Source organism: Megascapheus bottae, chromosome 8, assembly GCF_031878675.1.
Source record: "Megascapheus bottae isolate mThoBot1 chromosome 8, mThoBot2.hap1, whole genome shotgun sequence".
Lineage (NCBI taxonomy): Eukaryota > Metazoa > Chordata > Mammalia > Rodentia > Geomyidae > Megascapheus > Megascapheus bottae.
In genome coordinates this window covers 15,715,980-15,736,447 of record NC_143516.1, presented here as the reverse complement: position 1 = coordinate 15,736,447, position 20,468 = coordinate 15,715,980, and the positions used below count along the sequence as shown (strand labels likewise).

At 36.9% G+C, this 20,468-nt stretch overlaps 1 protein-coding gene across 2 annotated transcripts in view; it reads right to left on the bottom strand.

Annotated features, from left to right (window-relative positions):
* The window catches only part of Hivep2 (HIVEP zinc finger 2), a 184,953-nt gene that overhangs the window by 29,364 nt on the left and 135,121 nt on the right, over nucleotides 1-20,468 (bottom strand). The window contains exons 3-4 of one of the 2 annotated variants that reach the window (XM_090338021.1): nucleotides 3,214-3,308; nucleotides 152-299 (exon numbers count right to left, since the gene is read on the bottom strand). The gene's annotated coding sequence lies outside the window, so the exon portion shown is untranslated. The remainder of the gene's footprint in view (nucleotides 1-151; nucleotides 300-3,213; nucleotides 3,309-20,468) is intronic. The other variant, XM_090338020.1, reaches the window with a different exon arrangement.

Genomic DNA, 20,468 nt, shown 5'->3' with positions numbered 1-20,468 from the left:
CTAATTAGAAAATGTGATGCTTGCTACCTCACTAACTAACATGTTAACTTCACAAAGATCCATATGAGGCCATCCTACAAAGTTCTTGAGATCCAAAACAAGAAACACATTAATTCAATTAAGCAAATAGTTTTTGTCAGGAAATTTTTACCTTTGATACCGAAGTCATTGGTAGACTGTAGGGGTAAGTCTACATGTCATGTCCCACTAATTAATCAGGACACTAAATGACATCCCAGACCATGTACTCTGGGTTGTTAAGTTGCCATCTCCAGTGGAGCTGAAGAAACTTTTCATATCTGTGAAAGGTTTGAGAACAGTACCAGAAAGCTGCAAGTCAGTCCAGTTGCCCATGCACTGTTTCCATCAGATTTTAAATATTTTGAATAAAACATAACTTTCTCCAACACTATCTTTGGGGAGCTTTCACTAACTGCTACCCATAAAAATCACTTCCCTATTTATAAGATATGTAGAAAACTATTGATGGGACCTCTGGGGAATTTACTGATTATATTCATGAACCATAACAAATGTGGACTGTTTTTATTGATTACTTGTCTAGAGTTGCCTTATTTTGAAAGTTGGAAAAAATATGCAAAGGAAATAATAAGCATTATGGATCTATTACTATGTGTACCATGTCTTTTTTTCTACAAAACCTGGCAGAATTTGAGTGTCCTAAACTTCCTTTGCGGTTTTCCTCACCTTAATCTGCAAAATAAAATTTACTGTAGCAACTCTACAGCTTTCGAAGTTTAATATAATGGTTGATAATGATACCTTTTTTTAAAAGTGATATATTTTATAAGTGACCTAATTTTCACCAAAATGATAAAGATTTTTGAGGTATTTTATTACTAAAACATATGAAAATGTTTTTAATATGGGAAAGCAATTTTCAGATGGGAAAACAATTTTGGAAGTATAGTAAGAAAAGAACATCAACATTAAACAGATCGCTCAATTTAGGAAAATACGTTCTTTGTATCTCATATTACTATAAATAATCAGTGTATCATTGTGTACTCAGAACGTCAGCTTAATTCTTTTCAGTACAGATCTTCTAAGTGCCATAAAGATGTATGTATATATACATATATATTAGTGACATTAATTATAGATTAATTACAGTTACATTATTGGTCTAGGATCACATATTCACTTTTCATATTCTCAATTTCCCAATCAATTGATCAGTTTTAAACTGCCCTTCATGCAAAAAGACACCAGCTAGCTATCATTTTAGTCATTAGGATTTCTTTTTATGGTAACTAAACCCACGCAAAGTCATTTTTGGTATCCATTGCCAACAAAGGGGCCGGTATTCCAAACAGAGCTGCACATTCACATTTAAAACTCTTCCCTAATGTTTTTCAGTGCTGTGAGGATAAAAGTCAGAGGACATGACTTTTAAGTTTCCCAGAGATGGTGCTACAGCCCCATGGGCTCTCTCTGATCAGTATGAACAAACTGTATTGCTATTCAGAGGTAATAGAACTACAGGAACTGAAACAAAGGAAAAGAACACGATGCTTGGAAGGGCTGCCAGTTTTCTAAAAGTGTGCCCTCTCCTTGGCTACTCTTCATCATCCCACTCAAATAAATCTGGCACCAAGTTAAGTGATTTTCTTAAGACAAGCCCCAAAAAGGAAGGCCTAGAAACAGCCTCCTGCATAAACCTCCTCCAAGGTCTCTTCAGGATAATGTCTGATGGGACTGGCAGGGAAGCAATCTCCCTCTGGAAACAAATAAAGACCTACATTTATCCAGTTCGTCACTCTAGGATCTTTTGCTAGGGGGGAAAAGCATACTTCAGAAAATTAATCAGTGCTTATCTGCTGGCAAAAATCAAGTTACTATTAAATAAGATTCTAAATAATACTGGGGAAAATGATGATGATGACTTCTCTGCTTCTAATATTTAGTGAAATGAGACATTTGTGAAAAATAAAAAGTGAAATTTGGTCATTTTCAGAGAATCTGGCAGGATTATACTTACAAACAAAATATATATCTATGATACCAATCATGGAATGGCATTTTAGAAGTGACCTCCATGTATTTGTTTTCATCCTGGCACAGATAGATCAGCTAAAACAGTTTTATCTGAATATATGTGCATTGCTGCTTTAGCATACCGTGTAGTACTGCTGTACCACTGTCAGAGCATGGGGGGCTCAGAGAGCACCAGAGCATAGAAAAGGGGGCTACTGAAAGGTACAGCCAGTGCTAGAGTCCAAATGAATACAGACTTATGTCCACAGGATGATATTTTGGAGGCATTTTCTGATTGCTAACTTCATTATACAAGCTCCTGGCCAGTAAAAATTCCTATAGCAACCTCATTTCTTCCTAAGGTGAGCAAGCTGCTAATAGGATAAGAAAGCTATATATTATATGAAAGCTTGACAAACAATTCAGAGAAGTTTGGGAGAAAAGTAAAAACTGACTTGACATACTTATAAAATAACTGGATAAAAAAACATGGACTCTAGTCTGAATTATATTCTTCCTTGTGGCTGCAATGCACATACCACACAGATATCTGTAGAATGTGCACACACAGGCAAGATATTCATAAGTGCCTTACCTTGATTCCAGCACACTGCTTTTAATATTAGGTCATAAATATTTTTTACAATTGTTCTGAAATTGTGATTTCACTTTTCCAGATTACTAAGGATATACTATGAATTGTATATGGAAATAAACATTGACACCAAGAAATTTTTTACAATAAGGCTTAGTTCAGAAAATTATGATTAAAACTGGCCTATTATGAAAAACAAAATATTTGCACAGTACTTTTCTCTCTAACTGGAATATATAATGTTTTCCTCTCTGAGTTGATGACAAAATCCATTTATACAGAAGTTCATGGTAGGTACAAACTCCTTTTCAAGGTAAAATGTGATAACTCATGCCCTGTTATCTTAGCTATTCTAGGGGTTGAGATCTGAGGATAATGGTTTGAAGTCAGCCTGATCAGAAAAGTCTGTGTCACTCTTATGTTCAAAGAACCATCAAAAAGCCAGAAGTTTACCTATAGCGCAAGTACTTGGTACTCTCAAGTGAGAGTTTGAAGCCCTGCTTTCAAGAGTGAGTACTGGTGCATGTGCATGTGCGCGCGTGCGCGCGCACACACACACACACACACACACACACACATTAAAAAGCAACAGCAGAAAATGATGAATTTTAGTTATTAACCTGTTGTCTTCATATCAAAAAACTGCATCACAACCGTCTTTGTTTCCCAAGATGCCAACTTTCTCCACAGGAACTCATGCACAACTTCTGGAAATCTGAAGGACGAATAAGAACATTTAAAAGATGATGATGTTTGGAGAGAACTTAATATGCATATTGATTCTTCATCCACAGAAACAGTTTGCTTTTAGGAAATATAACCTGGGACTGCAGCTCTAGTAATGATTTTTTTTTTAAATTCCCTTTCTTTTAATATAGTGTAAATCTTTTACTTGTGTTAATAGGGAATTGCCTGTAAGAGAATGGAGGCAACTACAAACATAATGCTAGAGTTAAAACTTAATTGTAATTAGGAACCCACAGTAGCTTGGACTGCCATTCTGCCTCAGAGCTGAGATTTCCACACAGCGTCTTTTGAATCATCATCAAGCAAGCTGCATAGTATGCTTCTCAGATAACCTCACAGCAAATTCTTTTTTCAGCTGTTATGTTCTGTGCTAAAATTAATTTCTGAACTAGGAATCCAAAAACAACCAAAGCAGAATCTGAGTCTTCAGTGACTCTATTATGAAAGAGAGTGAAGACCTTTCTTGTACTTAGAATTAATATTTATCTAAGTCTGATCCAAGGAAATGCAAAGATAAAGCTACTTATTCTAGATAGATTAATCAGTCAACTACCTTTTAAGATGGTTTGATTCTTAATATAAAAAGCCACACAGAAATGTCACTGTACCACCTAGCCTAGGGGTTCAGAGCGGTGAAGCCATATTTACAAAGGAGGCTGAAGACCACCTAGGCTATACAGTGAGACCTTGCCACAGTATTTATTACACTGTCCATAGATAGCTAATGTTCATTTGTTATTTCGTTAAACCCACAAACAAACAAACAATTTCCATATCCCTTGTAAAAAGACCTAAAGCACTGAGGTCCTTGAGGACCAAGTCGTATTAGCTTTCCAAGTGCTTCAAGGAAAGTGTGTTTTATTTTCCTCTCCTTTCTGCACATCACTGCAGTGGGCTTTGGGACACCCTGTTCACTTTGAGACATGAATCATCATAAGCAAGTAGGCCCACTTGGTTCCTCAAAAGACACAAAAGGTACAAAAATAGCAGCTGCAATTGAAGCAAGAGCCACGTCAGCAACCAGATGAATGTGGGTGGTCAGATAAGATTCTGCTGCTGGAAAGGGCAAATTATTAAGCAAATGTTAGACTTATTTTCTTTTTTAAACTCTTGTTCTTCTTGTCCCAAATCAACCATTTGCTAGCAATCAAAAATGGCAACTGACAAGCTCTACTCTTCTGGAAAATGGGAGGCCCATCTATGCCAAAGAATATGACTGATTACCACTGAAGGCACCAGGGTGGTTTCAAAACAAGAACAGACACAATGCTTAATTAATTAATCTTAACTAATTAATATTTTAAAATCTGCTTTATTGTTATCTTCAAAAGGTTTCATGTTAACATATCCATTATATGTATAATGCATATTGACCCAACCTTCCTTCATTCTCCCTCATCTATCCCTTCCTCACCCATTTCAAATTTCCAAGTACATGTTTCTAGTGCATTCATTGACTATTATAACTGTATTCTCTAAAACCATACTGTGTGTAAGAGAAAGAAGAGCCAAGAGAGAGACAGACAGATAGACAGAGAGACAGGGACAGAGAAAGGCCTGGGTATTGAACTCAACCTGTGAGCTGTCCCTGAGCACTTCTGGCTCATGGCTAGTGCTCTACCACTTGAACCAGAGCTCTGCTTCTGGCTTTTTTTATGGTTAATTGGAGACAGCAAATCTCACGCACTTTCCTGTCCAGGCTGGCTTTAAACTAGGATCCTCAAATCTCAGCCTCCCTGAGCAGCTAGGATTACAGCCATGAACCACAGTGCCTAGCTTTAACACCTATACTTTCAACACACCAAATGGTGTCTCCCTTTTTTAAAAAGTAAAATAAAGGGCTTCAAACGAAAAGCTGTACCCTGGTAATATAACCTATGCTAAAGTAAAACTTATTTCTCAGATTAAAAAGATCACTGAGTTGTTTTGCATTTTAAGCAAAACTCACTGAAGACATAAATGGGCCATGATTCTATTAAAGATACAACTATTTATAGGGAATAACATTGACCACATGACTGATTATCTAATGACTGATAGTCATTAGATCTAAGAGGCAAGGAGGTGGGAGCTGGGAAGGGTGGAGAGAAAAGATTAATTCTTGGTAGGCTAGTACCAATCCCAAATCTCCATCCTACCAATGACCTCCATAAACCAGCCACAGCTTGTAAGCCTTCCCCCTTCAGCTGTAACTAAGACAGTATTCTTGAGTCTGACTGGGACAGTGACTCATGGCAATGGGAAATACTGAAATTTCAGAGCTCTCTCTCTCTCTCTCTCTCTCTCTCTCTCTCTCTCTCTCTCTCTCTCTCTCTCTCTCTCTCTCTCTGTCTCTCTCTGTCTCTCTCTTCTTTCTCTCTACTGAATAAGAGAATTAAAATGGGCTCAATATAACTGTATGACTTATCACCTCTTTAATACTGAATTTTCCTTTAAAAGATAAAAAAAACTTCAACACTAACAAAGCTATGTTTATCTTTACCTTATAGATACTTCAAGGAGTCTTTAATTTATACGTTCTGCTTAGCAAACAGGAAATGTTTCTTTTTTTTCTCTTTTTCCTTCTTGACCCTGTTATACTAATATAAATCCTTGATAAAATTTTAAAATAATTAAAAAAGAAACTTCCCGTAGTGTGATTTTAAAATAAAAATCCAAATAATATAAATAAGAGACACGTAATACGGACCTGAATGACCTTTACTCCAAATTACTGATTTAGCAAATTCAAATCAAATGGTCTCTAAAATAGAAGTAATTATTCTTCGCTATTATAATGAAGACATGGTGACACCATCTCAGAATGTTTTGCATTAATTTTAAACGAGTTTCATGCCTCAGTTTTTACATTATTATTATTTTGTTGGTGGTGGTTGTGGGGCAGAACTCTGGGTCTAGGCCCTGTCCCTGAGCTCTTCAACTCAAGGCTACACTCACCCCTTGAGGCACAGCGCCACTTCCAGTTTTCTGATGGTTAACTGGAGATGAGTCTAACAGACTGTAGTGCCTGGGCTGGCTTTGAACCATGATCCTCCGATCTCAGCCTCCTGAGTAGCTAGGACTCAGGCATGAGCCACCACGTCCGGATCAGTTCTTACATTATTATAAATGGAAAATCTTTCCTCAAATAAGTCTTCGTAGCCTGGATCAGTTCTTACATTATTATAAATGGAAAATCTTTCCTCAAATAAGTCTTCGTAACATAGGATGATACTCATGTATGTTCCATGGAAATCAACAGTTCACATGGTACACTACATAAACAATTTAATATAAAAGAGCAGAATGTCACTTCTTTAACTTTATGTTAAGGTTATTAGGTCCATAAGATGTTACCAGGCAATGAAATCTTAATATTTAACAAAACTAACAAGTTTCCAGTAACAGTGCTAATGAATCTTGTAAAATGTCCCCAGGTCATTTAAAATTCACTTTTATATACATGAGGTGAAAATTATCTTTCCCTTTCCTAAGCATAAGCTCATTTTTCTGAAGGGTTATGAACAAGACCCTTAAAATTTATTTCTATTCACCCATCTCTGATTCATAAGAAAAACTGAAAGTTTGAGTATCATTGTTTCTATCCATGTCATTTCTCAGCCTTTCTTTTAGAAGAAAAAAATCTGTGGCATTAGATATTTATTAATCGACACTTTTAGGCTATTATCATTTAAGATAAGTGTGTATAAACTTGGGCAAATGATTTCAATGAGAAGACAGATAAGACATTTGGAAAAATATACATTTGTGGAAGAATTTTTTTTTTTTGCCAGTCCTGGGCTTGAGCTCAGGGCCTGAACACTGTCCTGGGGCTTTCTCAAGGCTAGAGCTCTACCAGTTGAGCCTCAGCACCATTTCTGGCTTTTTTCTGTGTATGTGGTACCGAGGAATCAAACCTGAGTCTTTGTGCATGCTAGGCAAGCACTCTACCACTAGGCCAAACTCCCGGCCCAAGTGGAAGGATTCTTTATTTCCATTATCTACTGTACCAAATTAAAAATTTCAGTTTAACATGGCTCTTCGATGAATGTTGTGAGATGCTAAGGTTTTGATTGCAACCCATAAAGCATATCAAATATGTTACACAAAGGCCCACTACATCATAATTTTAGGAAAAGAGCTGACAAGATAAACCAATTATATATTAGATGACATTTTCATAATAAAAAGAAAAACACAATTGAATAAATTTTACGAAAAATATGACATCTACATGTTCAATGGACAACATTACTCTCAGTCCTCTATAAAAGAAATACTGCACTTTAATTTCATAGAAAAGACTAGAAAAGATTCAAAATTAGTGGTCAAAGATGGGACATGGGCTCTAAACAAGAAATTGACACCAAAGACATGTAACATCAAATTCACAAAGCTTTTCTTCAGCTTACTTTACCTTTCTACCAAAGAAAAAGAAGGAGAAGGAGGAGGAGGAAGAAGAGGAAGAGGAGGAGGAGGAGGAGGGGGAGGAGGAGGAGGAGGGGGAGGGGGAGGAGGAGGAGGAGGAAGAGGAAGAGGAGGAGGAAGAGTGGCTGTGCTGGCAGCAGCTCTGGAGTGGAAAGAGTGGCAAATGAGTTTCAGAGGTTCTACAGTAAGCATGTATACACCATACATATGTACAGTTATTATTTAATTATTGAAGTTTAGGGACTGAGGCATAGCTAAGTGAAGGATGGCTGTGTGGCATGCATGAGCCCCTGTGTTTGGTTCCAACATTAAAAAATTGTAGACAAGGGGCCGGGAGTTTGGCCTAGTGGTTAAAGTGCTTGCCTAGCATTCATGAAGACCCGGGTTCGATTCCTTGGTACCACATACATAGAAAAAAGCCAGAAGTGGTGCTGAGGCTCAAGCGGTAGAGCTCTAGCCTTGAGAAAGTCCAAGGACATTGCTCTGGCCCTGTGCTCAAGCCCAGGACTGGCAAAAAAAAAATTGTAGACAACTGTAAATAATTCCACAGCATCCTTTGTTCCCAAATCGATTTTTATGGAGTGGTAAGCAGACATGAGACAAAGTATTGTATAAATGAGAACTGCTATTAAAAAAAAGTGTGGGCTAGGGGCAAAGTACTTGCGTAGCAAGTACAACAGCCTGGGTTCAATCCCCGGTACCAAAAATCAAGACTAAAAAATACAGCTAAAAAAATAAAAAGAAGTACATGCATCTTAGAGACTGTCACATACACTTCTCTAACTAGGTTTTTAAACTATTTTATGACCCACTGATAGTTATTGAATTCTTACTCTATGTTAGAATAAAGGATATTTAAAATTACAAAAAAAAGAAACAGATATGCACAATATTTAAGAAGAGCTCAGACCTTTAAGAGGGAGACAAATCAGTTCAACAAACTCTTTCATATGTCTTGACATCGGTATAAAAACAATTATCTGGGAAATGTCAAGAGAAGGAATTATTAGTCCTTTCTACAGTTAGGAATTGCTTTATAAAGATAGCTACTGAACCAAGCTTTTAAAGAAACTAAGTATGCGAACATAGACTTTCAATGTTAGCTTCAGGAATAAGTACACTTGTTAGATGAAAATTCAAGACTCTAATTCCAGTCTGTCTAGAACTATATGTGCTTCATCTTAGTGCAGTGGAATGTTGGATTTGTCAAGATGCATAGGGAAAAACTAAAGGTGTTCTTGTTAATGCAGCCTTGAGGCTAGGTTATGGTCATAGAAACAGTTATTTCTGTTTTAATACATGTGAATGATTTTATTCTCAAAAGTGTATTAGCCTTCTCCTTGAGCTAATTACAGTCTACTGCACATAATTTAATTTTTCTTTCATGATTCTGGGGAGCATTGTGCTGTCTAGTGACTGTACTACATCTTTGCCGGGTTCTTCTGGATTGTGAATGATCTCAGAAAAATCAAAGAACAATTTCTGACTCAATTCTATCCCAATATCTATGAAGCACATGCAGTGAGTAGATACTATCTCCTTTAAGACTTCAGAAGTGGATGTAAACTCAACACACTGAAAATAACTTAAACATCTGAACTATTCAGAGGTTAAGAAGCTATATGATCAAAAAGGACTTGAACAGCCAGGTACACACAGACAGAGGTAAGTGCTTCAAATGCAAGCCATGCTTTACCCAAATGAAGTAACTAGAGAAGCTTTATAATTACCTTTTCTACCTGGTTATTTAGGTAATCCTTGGCACTTTGATAAAGTCTGAATGGCCTTCATTTGTTCCTGCTCATTTTAGAATATATCATTGCCTACAAAGTTTAGGATTATAAAAACACTCACTTGAACCAAGACTTTGCAAGATAGTATTAAGCAAATTATGAAGGACCATTTCCAGGATTCCATATGATGATCGAATTGCTCAGTCAAATTATAAATTACATTTTTTAAATCTTGCATATACTAATATGATAAAATAAAATATCACTGAAGCCTATTTATTTATATATTTGAGTTTAAATCCAAATACTACCTCATTTACAAAAAATACATCTGTGTAAATCAATTTCAATGATATAAAGCACAAATGCACATTAATGTAGGTACTAGTGGCTCATGCTTGTAATTATAAATACTTAGGAGGCTGAGATCTGAGGACTGAATTTCAAAGCCAGTCCAGGCAGGAGTCTGCAAAGCTCTTATCTCCAATTAACAAACCAAAGGCTGGAAGTAGAGTGGTGAGTTGTGGCTCAAGTGGTAGAAAGCCAGTCTAACTAAATAAGTTAAGGGATAGCACCCAGACTCTGAGTTCAAGCCTTCATATTGGCAGGGAAAAAAAGAATATGCATGTGTAAGAATCAAAGAGCTCATTGTATAGTAGATATGGAAATATATACAAACAACAAGATGTAAGTACAAGAGGCATAAATGGTATTGTAAGAGTAGGGAACAAAAGACTGATTGATGATGTTGTACTTAAGAAGCATTATGAAGGTCTTGAAACGCTTACACTTGGTAGGTAGAGATAAAGAGGAAAGGTACTTGATGTGAATATATTATTGTGCAACAGACAATAGCAAGGAATGCTGGAAAACAGCCTGTGTAAGTAGAACAGTAGACAGACAGAGGTAACATGAGATGAGGCTGAGAAGAGGTGGTAGTGGTAGCAGCACTTCATTCAATACACAATGAGAGCCCTTAGCAGTTCAAAGACAATCACTACAATCTTAGAGATGTACTTTAGAAAGTTCAAACAGCAATCTCATCTCATTTCCTCCCCTTTCAGGCAAACTTGTACTTGTGAAGACTGCAAAAGAATCAAGATCGAGAGGAAGTTTAAGAGTGACTGGGTGTTGAGAGGAAAAGATACAAGTGATAAGATTACTAATGAAATACAGTCTTGAGAAAACTAGGGAAAAGAGAATTCAAGAGCAGAGATAAAAGGATCAGTTCAGAAGCAAGAATGGAAATTTTCCTATTTTACAATGAAGGGGAAGAGGAAAGAATGAAGCAAAATCATTGGTGGTCTTTTTTCTTAGAAAAGAAGAATAGTGGATCCTCTAAGAGGACAAAGAAGGCAAAGGTAGCTGAGGGCTTACAGAATCACATGTCCTGGGAAATTAATGCATACATATCTCAAGAAGAAAACTATTTCCCATTAGATCACTTAAAAACTTTGGGCCAGACGAGGTGGCTCACTCCTATAATCCTAGCTACTTAGGAGGCTGAGATCTGACACAAAAGGAACTGAAACTCTTATCTCCAATTAACCTCTAGGAAGGGATCACTGTGGCCATCAACTGAAGACACAAACAGAAAGCACCAGCAACAGACTGAGAGATCTAACGGGACTTCCAAAAACTTAAAGATCCCCAAACTTAAAGAGATTAGTGTCAGAACTTGTGGCACCTTTCTGGCTCTCCAGCATTCAGAGAGTCCCACTCTCTTCCACATCCCATGTAAATGCTGAGAAATAAGGAACTTTAGCACCTTAGGTATTTAGATAGCTGGGAGGGGGGGGTAGAAGGGAAAAACTGGGAGACCATGTTAAAAAAGAAAGGTACGTATCACCTGACTTATGTAACTGTAACTTCCCTGTACATCACCTTTTCAATGAACAATACAAATTGCAAAAAAAAAAAAAAAAAGTTTAGATAGCTACTCAGGAGGTCAAGTTAGGAGAACTATGGCCTAAGGCCCACCAGGGCAGTTTGTTTGAGACTCTTAACAAAAAAAATGAAGGGAAAGCTAAAAGGACTGAAGAAGTGGCCAAAATAGAAAAATACTAGGGTATGGCTCTGAGTTCAATCCCCAGGACTGCCCAAGAAAAGTTAGATGAAAGAAAAAACTAAAAAGAAATGTCTTTTTAAATCAAATAATACATTTAAATATTCAACCAGTTTGCCTTTTACCTCCCCCCATCCCAAAAACATGACTAAGAATTAGGCTTAAATCTTTTTGTCAAAGGGGTAAACATTAAACGTAAATTTATCTCCATCTTTCCAATCTCATACTTGTTTCCCTGATTGAATAGGTTAGTCCTGTTCATTGTTAAAGCCCCTTGCAGTTTGATATGAATCTTATCTATACTTAGGTCAAATCTATTAACCTAACAGTCAATGAAAACCAGAGCAGGGAGAAGAAAGATGGCTCCTAGACCAGCACTTGAAGCATCAGTGACAGCACAAACTTCTGCCCTGAGTTGGATCACAACCAATGAGCAGGGCATACTGACACAATTGTCTTTGAGAATACAAGAAACTATCTCTTGAGATTGCTCATGAACACTCCCTGCTTTTAGAGTATTAGATTTTAGATAGATACATAGATAGATGATAGATAGATGATAGATAGATAGATAGATAGATAGATAGATAGATAGATAGATAGATTCTAATTTGCTTACTATCTAGACAGGCAGAATGGTACTGTACTTAAGGGACTAGATTTTGTAGTTACAATCACTGATCAAACACTTATCTGCTGTGACCTCAGAAATCCTACCATACAAGAAAGCAATTACATCAAGTATCATATACCACCTTCGGCTACCATGATGACTAACAAGTCACACCAAATTTTAAAACCAAAACATTTAGCATGCACAGTGTCTAGCAGATAGCAAATATTTTAGGCATTATTTTTGTTTTATTATTATGGGTTATAACTTCCCTCAGAGTCTTAGCCTGGGCTTTGGTCACCCCAGTTCAAGGATCCAAAAACCAAACTAGCATATGACAATGGTGGATGCAAGCCTATCCAATCTCAATCCAAACCCTTGTGTCTCAGCTGAAAATATGTTGCCCATTGGTGGAAAGGAGAACCTGGCTGCTTCCATTACCAACCAAGAAAATCTCTACATGCAAGTTTCTGACAACTGACCACTCAAATGTATTTACAGAATTGCTGGAAGTGAAGCAGAAGGGGTGCTATGCAAAGAATTTTACATTTCAGTATTAAATTTCAAGCCTGTCTTAGATCAGGCTTTAGTAATTAATAGTTGGGTAATCTTGGGCAATTTGCTTAACTTTTCTGATCCACCTTTTTCCTTTCATGTTCCTTCATGTCTGGTATAGTGGGAATTCTATAAACTGGGTTTTCAAAAGATAAAGGGATCAAAAGGGAATCCTGTGAGGGGAAGCATATAGCAGCTAAAGACGTAGGACTAGTGTGGAGGAGACACCCATAATGCCAGTGTTCCTCTGTCTGGGCTATATATAGCAAGACCCTGTCTGAAAAACAAAGAAGAGATCATATTGCATAACTCTATACAGTATCCAAAACAGCACAGTGCAGTAGTTACACTGTGCTCCTTCTGTCGGCACTTACAAATTTATTGATGAGCTGAATATCCATTTCCCATAGCCTCATTAGTAGAGGACGTATTATTTTTCAGCACTCCAATGAATAACTTATCAAAGGAAATTGATGATGATGCTATGCTATTCTTTTCCAACTCAATGAAAAACCAAAATATGTACTGCTTACACTACAGGCAAAGTAAGCTGTCTGTTCTAGTTTTTTAGCAATTAAAAAGAAACTATGGGAGCTTACAATTTTTACCTGCCTTTTAAAGTGAACATTTCTGGGAGGAATTTACAAATTTCAGTTAAGACAAATTTAGAAGTTTTTAAATCTCAAGAAAATTTTACCCTTACTCCATACTGGCTTTACAGATACTTTTCTAGCCTACAGTATGCTTGTGCTAGAAAGTTACCCACTAAGATCTTCTTCTTCCTGTAAGAAGTCTCTAGGCTTCTGAAACGCAGTTTGTTCACCAATATCATTTCAAACTTCAAATACTATCTCTACACTGGTCACTCCTAGTAGTAGATTTAACTAAACAATATGCACACATATGTATCTAGGAAATGCTTCTTAAATGAAATCTATTTGTATATTTCTACCATGTTTGCTAAGCATAATGGTGAAAGCAATTGGTTCCAGGTACATGAAAAAAAAAGCAACGAGAACTCACTGAATATTTGTCTTTTCCTCACTTGCAGAGTACTGATTCTTTAAAATAAATAAATAAATAAAGATTTTTATAAACACAAGAGCTAAGGTATATGTAATACAACTCATCAGGAATAGTATTTTTCCTTCTCTAAGAAATTGCACATGAATAATATGAAAATAATATGGTTAAATTACATTATCTTCGAGACACAGTCAAATTTCCAGTTACTGTCAAAGCTCAGGAGGAAACATGGTAAATGCATCTGACATATTCTTGGCCACAGATAATTTACAGCAGACTGAAGGGGATTAGATGAAGATTTTGTATTTGCGGAACATCGATGGGGTTACAAGTTTTGACTCCATTTCAAAGTCACAAATGAACCTCTCACACTAAGACCCATGCACAAACTATCTTAAGTATAACCAAAATAGTAAATAATGAGCTAAAATGCCTAAAAACCATTTTCAGGATCATTGTGATTAACATTTGATTTATGCTGATTTTTCTTTTCAAGTAAGTCCAAACCCTGGAGAATGTGTATTTGGGATTACCATTTAACAGTCAACATTAAGGATTAACCTTTACTATGGAAATATTGGCTTAATTTCAATGTTCTTCATACTTAGGTATATCATTTGAAAAACACACTTTAAACAATGCAACCAGAAATTATCCCCCTGGGGAAAAATTACAGTAAAATTTGAAAAATGGGGTTGTTTCAGTGTTAAAAGCTGTTGGCCAAGACATACAGACTTAAAAATGGCTTCAGTTTATAAGATATTTAGTGTCTCCACATTAACTAGTCTTCTCTGAAACTTCATTTTTGTTTTCTCATATACCACAGAAGAGCAAAGAATATGACTGAAGTATCTTAGTAAGAATCCTTTGGAAGGTTTGGAAGGGTTCGTAGTGTAGCTCAGTGGTACAGTGATTGTCTCCAGTATATGTGGCCCTGGGTTCCATTCCTTTGCAAAATAGGAAAGAATTCTTTTGGTGCTGAAGTGGAGCTCATTGGTAGAATACTTGTCTCAGATTACACCGGCTTTTGGTATGATCCCCAGCACAGGAGAAAAACAAAAAGGAATGTTTTATTAGGAAAGACTCAACAAAACAAACAAAAGGAACACCAGGAAACTGAAATATGGTGATGGGGGAGAAATTGGGGGAGATGAGGTCAACTGGAGTTGGAGCAGATGAATGGAGAAAGGATAGGTGAGTACAATATTATTCAGGGTACATACGTAAAATCTGAACCAGGTAACCTGACAGGATAGGTGTAGTTGGGAAATATGGGAGAGTGTGCTGAAAGGGATGGCACGGATCAAGATACATGGTACTCATAAACTGATATTGAACTAAAGCCCCTCTGTGTAATCACTCAAAGGTAAGTAAATAAAAACATAAAGAAAAATCACCAAGTGTAGTATTGTCTAATCTCAGTTATCAGGCTTCCTCTAGGATTTAGGCCAGGTGCCAAAATTAATTTCATTGTAGCATGTTCTCTGTAATTTTAACAGGGATATGAAGTTAAGCACAGAATGATGAGCCATAAAATGCAACTCATTTCTTGGCTTATAGTGAGTGTGAGCCAACCTCACTATGTGTCTTAGAAGAAATAGCTCTGCCCACAGCAGCGCTGGGTACTTCTTTAAAGCATATGGGAATGTGGATCTTGTCATGCTCAAGCGGAATCCTTTCTTTGTACAATACTAACACAGTAAGGGAGAAGAGGATAATGATTAGCCACCTCTTGCCTTAGAAGAAGTGATTGCTATACTGCTATCTATTGTTCCTCTGTTCCTTCAGAGGGAAGACTTAAAAACTACTGCACTTCTGGTAAGCATGGGCAGTCTTCAAATCCACACATTATTTGAAAAAATTACTATGTTTCTTGTGGAGAACTTTATTTCCCCTACACATGATTGAGTTTTAAACACCGGAGTTTGTTCAGCTTCTAGAATGCAATGTGAAGCTGTGAGTGAAGTTCAAGGTGGTAGAAATGAGCTGATGATATCAGAAGACCCAGCTACGTTAACAAACACAGCTCTCTGGAGGTGAACAAGGACTTCAGCACCACTGACCCGGCTGAATTCCACCTCTCACTTCTCCGTAAGACTCCACATGGCCATATCACTTATTGCCAATGAATCACACATCTTGTTTTCAAATCCACATCAAAATGCTACAGGCTATTTATTTATCCCCTGTATGTGAAAAAAACATAACATTTTTATTTTATTTTTTGTCTAAGAACTTTCTCAGAAATTATATTAAGAAGCAAGTATTTTCCCTTATTACAGACTTAGTTGTGTTAGAGTTAAGCACAGCTATGTGGCATGGAAAAAAAAAACCCTAAAAACCATCATTTTGAAATGTCTGTATTTGACTGGTATAAAAACTGTCTTACTAGTTCACAACTACCTGAGGAATTAAACCTAGGAAGGAGAGCATGTATTTTCATGTATTTTGGATACTTATCAACATTCAATTAACATACATGATATTAGTCATTATTAACACTTATTAACCACCTCCGTCTCTCCTGTGAAAGGTGTAAAATTTCAAGTTGAATTAGGCGAGACTCTAAGTGGCAAGACAGCACCTCTACATCCTTTATGCTTGCTGATGGAACACTCACTCCACTTAGGTCAAGTTTCCTAGTATTTAACCTCCATTTTTTTTTCTTTTTTTTTGCCAGTCCTGGACTTGAGCTCAGGGCCTGAGCACTGTCCTTGGACTTTCTCAAGGTTAGAGCTCTACCACTTGAGCCTTAGCACCACGTCCGGCTTTTTTATATGTATGTGGTACTGAGGAATCAAACCCAGGTCTTCATGTATACTAGGCAAGCACTCTACCACTAGGCCAAACTCCTGGATGCTAACCTCCATTTTTAATCTATGCTCTTTGTATTCTCAAGCAACAAAGGCAGGATGGATCTGAATGAGTACATATATCAATGAAAATTTACATTTTCTCCTTAAGAGTGACAGATAATTATCTGTCACCACTGGAGAAGAAAGAGTTAACTCTGTCAACCCAAGACACTTTGACATGGAGGTTAGGAAAGGGAAACAAGAAGAAACTAAAGGAAGAGAGTATAAATTTTGGGAGCCCAAAACTCCAAAGTGCATGAAAAGTATAGGTCTTTGGAAGTAATTCAAAGGCTATATACAATTTCCCAGAACTGGACATAATCTTCTGTGTTGAGGTTGAGTATTTCTCCCTGGGCTGTTCTGAATGTCTGAAGAACTACATGCTCTATTGCATACAGCCATCATAATTGTATCTCTTGTTGCTTCTTGATGATTATGAATAAAGAAATAATAGAGTTTATTGATCAAGAACAGCTATATGGGAACCTATAAATTTTAAGCACACTGACTCACACTGGCACAGAAATGCTATGCATGCAGAGACTGTCCAGAGAAAAATCACGAGTATGACCAACATAGTGGCTTTGCTGGTCCTTCTATTCTGCTCTGGGTTATTTGGGTAGATCAGGAAAAAAAAAAAACATATATCCTCCCTAGAGGCCTAGAGGAACCTTATCTAACCTCTCTCTAGGGTTTAGGGGTTAGATAAGGCCAAAGGTCACAGAGAAAGTGAAAGTCAAAGATAGGGATCTAAGTGTATCTTTTTCTACTCTAAGATTCCTAATGTTTCCACTGGACCATACAGGCTCCATGAACACACCAGCTCAGCCCTCCTGGTTAGTGCCCTTTAATAAATCATTTAAAATTAGTGTGGCTTGGTTTCACCATCTATTAAATGGGTACAACAGCCCCTATCCTACTACCTTTTTAGGTTATTGAAGGAATTAAATTATATGAATTAAAAAAACATGATTTTGACATGTATGTATTTTACTGGTATAAAAATATAGTACAGTATGTACTACATAATGATGTTTCAGTCAGTGATGGACTGGACTTACCATAGTGACCACATACATTAAACTAGTGATTTCATAGCATTGTACCTGGTGTAAGCACATGCTATTATGTTCACACAACAGCAAAGTCTCCAGACAATGTGCTTCTCAAACTATGACTCAACATGCACCAAAATAATAATAAAATGATAATCCCCAGATCATTGTCAGATTTAAATGATAACTCCATAGCTCTTCTCAGTCATAATCTTATATAGGTCCCATCTCAGTTTTTCTGTACCATGACTTTGGTTCTAACTTGGAATTTCAACCTCTCTTGGATCTCAAGAACCATCGTAATCTTGAGCCTAGGCTTATTCCTGTTCATCCTTTAGTCTAAACATATCCCCCCTTCACTGAAGTGTTCCTCAAGTCCTTTATTGTGACCCCACAGAAGGCATTTCCTAGTGTCTTTGCCACTTCCCTTGCACTAAGATCCAACAGCGGGATGGGAGGGCACTGTGGGTATAGACTCTGTCTATATTTATTAACAAGCTACCAGTGGCTATAACAAAATCCAAAACATTTTTGATAGATGGGTAGTACTACTTTGGGGTAATTAAAAAAACCCAGCACCCTTCAAATCTAGGCCTTTGTAGTCTGCAACCAGAATCATCATCACCCCAGGAAGGGTTTTAAGTCAAGTTTCACACAGGACGTTCCCCATATTGCAGTCACTGGAGCCCCATCATGTGTTTCCACAAACTGCAGATAAGCCCAACAAAGACAGGGCACAAGAAGCCTCACTCAGTCTAAAACTGCTCCTGATGTACAAATGGACCCACTTAATACATTTAAGTTTGGGTCATGTAGTAAGGAGGGGAAAAAGCTTAAGAACGATATTCAAAGCATGTTCACTAGATTTCAAAAATAATTCCGAGTACTATATCCTCATACACCAAAACTAATTTAAGGATGAAAAAATGACACTGCCAAACAAAACTGCCATAAGCAAGGCAAAACTCCCGTAAGCAAGGCTTAACATTTCTAAGCATAAACACAAAAAGACTCTCTTCATTAGGGAATTTTATATAGATAGAAGAATCATACTCTCTTCATTAAGGCATTTTATATAGATAGAAGAATCATACCTTCCTTGGCAATCCAAAAAGTTACAGAGAGCATAACACAGTCCATTTGCTATGCAATTTGCTGTAGACTTTTACATTTTTATAATACTAAGAGATACAGTCTGTCAAGCCTTTGTAACTAAGCTAGACTTTACAATGTAAAACCCTGAGCTGATGCTGTTCTACGTATGTGTCAACTCAGTTTAGAGATCAAGTGCATGGGTGAAAAATCTTGAGTTTTTTTTATTCTATATAAAAACCACTCAAAGTACACCATAAGTGAATGTGCAAATTTTTCATTTAAAAAATGTTGTAGCATGTAAAGTTTTTTTTATACTTTCATTTGGTTGGGTCCAGACTGAAGTATGTTTATTCCATTTTAAAAATAATCTACCCAATCTGCAGCAGGGAGCAAGATGAAAATGGCAGGAGTTCATTCATTCCTGGAAGTTCCTGCTCATGAGGTGATCTGCTCAAGTTCCAATCTGGAGGATAGCTTTCCTTTAGCAAGATTTGCTTTACCACACAGTTCTCAAAAATTGGTTTATTTCTAAACTTTTTCTGACTACATTTTTAACAAGGGGTTCCACAGACATTGGTAAAATAATTACAGTTGCATAGGCAAGGCATACAATTAGTTGAAGAAGAGGGGAGAAAACCTAACTTCATCCACATTATGCGGGCATGAAGATTTAAGATTCACTATGAAGCTGTCTGTATCTTTCACAGCTACAACCAACATTGAGGCTGTAAAAAAACAAAAAAAAATTCTCTACAAATATACACATACACACAACCCTCGGGATACACAAAAGAAAACATTCTGGTAAACTCAAGTGAACCCAGACACTTAACATTGAAAATAAATTCAGTGGTTACCTTTGCCCTGGGAATGTACAGGAACACCAGCGTAGAGCAAGATGAGGAGGAAGCACAACGAAGTCCCTCTTCTCTTTCTGCACTGAGGGGCCTCAATATAGTCCCTAAGTGACTGAGACATGAGGATTTGTGTCTGACAAATGAAAACAACACCCTAACTCCCAAGGGATAAAGAATGGAATTACAAGGTAGGAATCAAATTCTCCCATTTTAAGGTATATCTGTGGAACTCATAAAAGTGTCAACTTCCAAGCCAAAGGAAGCCTTACACACGAATATCAAGAGTTAGAAAAAATCATATTAAGTGAAGTAAGCCAGACTCAAAGGAACATAGGCTCAATGGTTTCCCTCATTTGTCATAATCAGTAGAAACCTTGGGGTCTCATAGCAGAGATTTGCAATAGAGCAAAACCTAGATACATAAGGCCATATAGTATGACACTAAATGAAAGGACCTCTAGGATACAAAAGCCATATAATGAGTGATTGTTTCCTTAATATACTGTTATCTCTCATCTCTTTTGCTGTCCCTTGGTTATCTCATATTGTTACAGTATCTCATTTTGTTATCTGATATATTGGATATATTTGTATTTGGTTATTTGAAATTGGATAGGGGAGGGGGGAAAACAAGATGAAGGGTGGGGATGGGGGGAAGGGAAATGGGGACCAAGACATGAGAAAGGGTATCAATGTATGTGAATTAATGCACCTTCTATCTGGTGAATATAATGTAACCTTTCTATTAATTACAATAAAAATATATGAAAAAAACTATTTTACCAATATTTTTCATATTTCCTATTTTATGAAGTTTCCAATGACATAGTGCAGTGAACTCTCGTTCAAACTTTAATTGCATATGGA